Raw genomic sequence first — 6000 nt, forward strand, 5'->3', positions numbered from 1 at the left:
AAATTACCTTTATGAATATTTTTTCCTCTTTGTTTCTTTTTGTGTGTTTATCTCCTACCTGCCCCTAACCCCCTTTTACAAGAACTCATACCAAACTAGCCTCTAATTCCCAGTGTATCTAAGAATGACTTTGAACTTCTGATCTTTCTGCATCTATCTCCTAAGTGTTGTGAACACAAGCATGAGGCTAGCCTGTGCTACACAACAAGGCCGTATCTCAAAAAACTGCTAATCAGATAAACTTAAAAGTGGGCTAGAGTTAAGGGTTTTTGTTTTGTTTTGTTTTGTTTGTTTGTTTGTTTTTGAGACAGGGTTTCTCTGTAGCTTTGGAGCCTGTCCTGGAATTAGCTCTTGTAGACCAGGCTGGCCTTGAACTCACAGAGATCTGCCCGCCTCTGCCTCCCAAGTGGTGGGATTAAAGGCCACCACCACCACCACCCCCCGGCTAGAGTTAAGGATTTATCCATGAGCAGTAGACTTGGAAGACAAAAGAATTAAAGAAGATCAGAGTGAGAATGTAGGTAGGAGCTTGAGTGCTGGTGTCTGGAAGGGCTGGAAAAGGCCATTACAGTCTTTAGATTAGAATAGTCTGGGGGCAGAGCCTGGCCACAGGCACTTGAGGGGAGGGGCTTTTTTCCTTGGGTTTTCATTCCCCTCCCCCAGGTTTTTGTTTGTCTGTTTGTTTGTTTCTTTTTTCTTATTTATTTGTTCATTTTGAGGCAGGAGCTCATCAAATGGGCTAGGCTGGCTGGCCAGCGAGCCCCAAGGATCGACCAGGCACTAAGATTACAAACACGCACCACTAAGTCAAGCTTTTTTACATGGATTCTGGGGATCGAACTCTGGTCCTCTTTGCTTTGTTTCGTGTTGGGCATGTAGGCTCACTAGCACATGTGAAGCCCAGGGTTTGATCTTTAGCTCAGGAGGTAGAGGCAGAAGGGTCAGAAGTTCAGGGCCATCTTTGCGTACACAGTGAGTTCAAGGTCAGCCTGGGCAGTGTGAGACCCTGGTGCTGAGGGTCCAGCCTATGGTTTTGCACATGCTCAGTAACCACTCTACTGACTGAGGAACATCCCTGGTCCTGCAACCATTCTTTTTTTTTTTTTTAAAGTAATTTTATTAAATTATAAAAGTTTCCATTTCCGCCCCTCTTCCCAACACCCAACCACTCCCCCCCACTCCCTCTCCTCCTCCCTCTTCATCCCTAAGAGCAGTCAGGGTTTCCTGCCCTGTGGGAAGTTCAAGTTCCTCCCCCCTCCCTCCAGGTCCAGGAAGGTGAGTGTCCAGACAGACTGGATCCCAAAAATCCAGTATATGCAGAGGAAACAAGTCCCAGTGTCATAGTCAATGGCTTTTCAGAAAGACTCCGGGCCAGCCACATTCAGAGAATCCGGCCACATTCAGAGAATCTGGTTGGATCATGTCCTCGTTCAGTCCCAGTCCAACTGGCCTTGGTGAACGCTCATTAGATCAGTCCCCTTGTATCAGTGGGTGATGGCGCCCGCCGCAGTCCTTATTTCCTTTTTCATGTTCTTCCTCCTTCTGCTCCTCATTTGGACCTTGAGGGACTCCGTCCGGTGCTCCAATGTGGGTCTCCGTCTGTATCGCCGTCCTTCGCCAGATGAAGGATCTATGGTGATAAGCAAAATCTTCATCAGTATGGTTATGGGCCAAGGCCGGTTCAGGCACCCTCTCCTCTGTCCAGAGAACAATCTGGGGATCTCTCCTTGGACCTGGGATCCCATATATAATCAAGTCTCCTGTAAACCCTAAAATGACTCCCTTAGTTGAAATATATTCTTCCCTGATCCCATATTCAACCTTCCTCCATGTCCCCCCCCCCCCCCCCCCCCCGTCCCGGTCAACTGAGCTTTCCCCATTCCTCCCCTACTCCCTTCTCTCTAACCCTCTCCCCTTCCAACAACCCTCCCACCCCCCACCCCCATGCACCCGAGGTTACCTGGGACTCTTGACTATTTCCTACCTCCTGGCGGATAGCTAAAGGATCTTCATCAGGTTCATCTTCTTATTTAGCTTCTCTAGGATCACGAATAATAGGCTCAAAGACCTTTAATTATGGTTAGAATCCACTTATGAGTGAATACATACCGTGTTCCTCTCTGCAACCATTCTTTTAGAGGCTACTTGAGCAAACCCTTCTGAGGAGCACAGCTCTGAAGAGGAGGTTAGGATCCTTAAGCCAGCAAAGTACCTCTGTCCATTTTCTCTTTCACCAGGATGTGGAGCCTAAAGACTACAGCCAAAACCTTAGAGGCCCTAGCAAGAGAGCAGGATTCCTACAATAGTCCATGGGGTCATTGTTAAGATGGCACCAAAATCAAGCCATGGTAGGGCCAGAAAGCTCGAGTACTCTTGAGAATGGCTTGCTGGTTGCTTGGCTGATATCAGCACTGATGACCTTACAGGGCCACCCAGCCTGCTTTCAACCTAGCAGCTCAGTTTAAATCTAGCTCAGTGGCAATCAACCTATGGGCGGTGACCCCTTGGGGAGTCTCATATCGGATATTTACATTATGATTTATAACAGTAGCAAAATTACAGTTATAAAGTAACAACAAAATAATTTTATGGTTGGGGAGTCATCACAACCTGAGGAACTGTATTAAAAGGTTGAATTAGGCTGCATTAGGAAGGTTAAAAAAAATCAGTTTTAGATGGTTTGCTGAGGCAGTTCCAAACAAGACCACAAGAGGGCGGCCAAAGCCGCTGAATGAGTGAGGCATCAGCTGACGACCCTAACTAGTGTTAATCAACTTGCCAAAGGCTGGACCTGTAAACAATTAAGGTGGAGTTGTTTTGAAGCAGCTCCACGCCTCACAGTAGGGCTTAAACTCCAGAACAAGTTCAAGAGGGACAAGCTACATTCAAACCACAACAGGTACATATGGGTCTAGGGTTTTCCTAAAGTGCCCCTCCCGCCTCCCCCCCCCCCCCCCCCCCCACCGCTTGGGAAATCACAGTGAACAAGAATTTGAACAAAGTTTTCTAGAGATAAAATGGTTTGGCCTGTATGAGCACAGGAACCTTGGGGGCCTAGCACTAGATAGCCACATTAGCATCTTATAAATGCTACCTACCCTTCAAAGTAGAGCATCCGGACCAACAGTCAGAGGAGCAGGGTTTAGGTCTCAAGTGGTACTTGAGAGTGCACTCGGGTGTCATTTATTTTTTAGTGGCACTAAGCCATGAAGCTGAAGCCTCGTGCATGCTAGACAACGCTCTACCTCTGAGCTGCATTTCTGGATCAGGCCATCATTTGATGGTGAGGGAGTGGGGAGGGGATTTTATAAAGATTGTTCAGCTCTTTGAAACCTCTCCTGGTTGCTTGATTAAACAGAGTGAAGAAGCTCTGTCTTTTGTTGGGACCACCTGTTTCTTCTTTTGTGGTCAATGTGATAATATCCCCCAAGCTGTAGGACAGTCCATATTTCCTTATGAAAATGCTGTCTGGGTCAGGCACTACAGGGAAGAAAGAGGAGAACATTGCAGGGAGTGGGGGATGTTTTCGCCCACCCAAAGACGGAGGTTGCTGGAGCACCTTGTGGTTTGTCTTCACAAATCTGTAAGAATCGTAGGCTCTCAGCAGAAAAAAATATTGATGTCTTGAAATTTGCAGGCAGATGGATGAATCTAGAAAACATATTGAGTGAGGTAACTCAGACCCAGAAAGACAAATATAATATGTACTCACACATAAGTGGCTTTTAGACATAAAGCAAATAAAAACCAGCCTATAGTTCACAATTCCAGAGAACCTAAACAACAAAGAGAACCCTAAGAGAGACATACATGGATCTAATGTACATGGAAAGTAGAAAAAGACAAGATCTCCTGAGTAAATTGGGAGATCATGGGAGAGGGTAGAAGGGAAGGGGAGCAGAGAAAATATATAGCTCAATAAAAACAATTCTTTAAAAAAAGACTCTTGTGTTCTACTCCATATAATAATTAGTTAATGAAGATAACTTATTTGAAGTAAGATCTCATGTGACTCGGTCTAGCCTGGGACTCCTGTTCAGTTGAGGACGGCCTTGAACTCTTGATTCACACACACACACACACACACACACACACACACACACACCGTTTCCACCTTCCAAGTGCTGGGATTATAGGTATGTACTGACATACCAGATTCATAATATAGTAAGTGTAAAATATCTTTGGTTTTTAAGATTACTTTCAAACTGGGTGGTGGTGGTCCATGCCTTTAACCACAGCACTTGGGAGGCAGAGGCAGGCAGATCTCTGAGAGTTTGAGGCCAGCCTGGTCTACAAGAGCTAGTTCCAGGACAGGCTCCAAAGCTATGGAGAAACCCTGTCTCGAAAAACCAAAAAAGTAAAAAAAAGATTTAATTTTAACTGTGTATGTGTTCTTGCGTATCTGTGCACAGGGATGTAGTACACACAGAGGCCAGAGGAGGGTGTCAGATCCCCTGGAGCTGGAGTTACAGGCGGTTGTGAACCTACCAATATGGGGGCTTGGAACCCATCCTGTGGACAAGCTCTTTAACCACTGAGCCACCTCTGCCATTCATAAAATTCCATTTTAACGCTTTAACAGCTGCTGTGGGTTAAATTGTGGTGTTTCATAGATAGGTGTGGCCCTAACACAGTACTTCAGAATGGAATATTTAGAAATAAAGTCTTTGCAGACACAGTCAGATGATGATGAACTCACAGGGTGGACCTTGACCCAGCTGGGCCCAGGGCTTTAGTAAACTGGAAAGGTAGTGGACACACAGAAAACTCCATGGGAGAGAAAGACAGATGGGGAGACGCAGATACCAGGCAAGGAAACCCAGGGATGCCTGCAGCCTGAGACACATGCTCCCTCCCAGCCTCCAAAGAAAATTACCCCAAGACATCCCAACCTTGAACTCTGATACCAAAAGACGGGCAAATACCAATTTTCACCCAGTTGCAGTGCCTTGCTACAGCGGATCAATATGCCAGCAAAACGCTGGATCTTCAGGAAGCTACACTGACTTCATCCACAGCTGGTGTGTCTAGATGCTTGAGAGGCTGAAGAGAAAATATGCACGTGAAGGCACTACAAATTCTCAAAGGATACGCGGTAGCCGGCTGTGGCTAAAGCGGTGGAACATGGGCCTGGAGACGGCTCAGCTGGTGAAGTGGCCCCGAGGACTTGCGTCTGATTCCCAGAAGTCCCTCTGAGCAGGGTGGTGGTGTCTCATGCTTTTAATCCCAGCACTTGGGAGGCAGAAGCAGGTAGATCTCTGAAAGTTTGAGGCCAGACTGGTCTACAGAGCGAGTTCCAGGACAGCCAAGGCTACACAGAGAAACCCTGTCTTGAAAAAACAAAACAACAAAAAAGCCAGCACAGAGAGGCTGACTAGCCAACCTGGCTTACCTGGCAAGTTCAAGGCCAGTGAGTAACCTTGCCTCAAACCTGAAGAAGGACACCAGAGTTTTCTCTCTCCTTTCCTCCATTCCCCCCCCTTGCCCCCCTCTCTCTCTCTCTTTCACACACACACACACACACACACACACACAAAGCCTCTGAAATGGGGATGCCAACTGAGTCAGGAAGACAAGTGACTTAGAATCCTGTCAGGGGCCTCAAAGAAGTCCTTCCATGCCACAGTCTGTGGGAAGCACAGATAATCACCTCCGTAACTACTCCAAGTAAATTGGTGTAGCACAGGGTGTTTCGGCTATAATTCATGAGGAATCTAGAAGAAGGTGTATCCTTCTATTTAAGATGGATATTGATCATTCAAAATCAAGCTACTCGGACACCATGTCTCCAACGGACAGACCACAGACAGAAATGTCCAGAAAATGAGAGCCCTAACGGGTATTTAAATGGAAACTCGTTCCTAGGAGAAAAGAGACTTGGGTCCAGCTTTTGCTCAATAGGAAAATGTCAGAACTGGGTTTGTAGTACCAACCCGAGAAGCCACAACAGCAAGTCGGTCAGGAAGATCAGGAACACACTGGCCTCAACCATCGACT

Source organism: Myodes glareolus, chromosome 14 (genome assembly GCF_982192425.1).
Source record: "Myodes glareolus chromosome 14, mMyoGla1.1, whole genome shotgun sequence".
NCBI lineage: Eukaryota > Metazoa > Chordata > Mammalia > Rodentia > Cricetidae > Myodes > Myodes glareolus.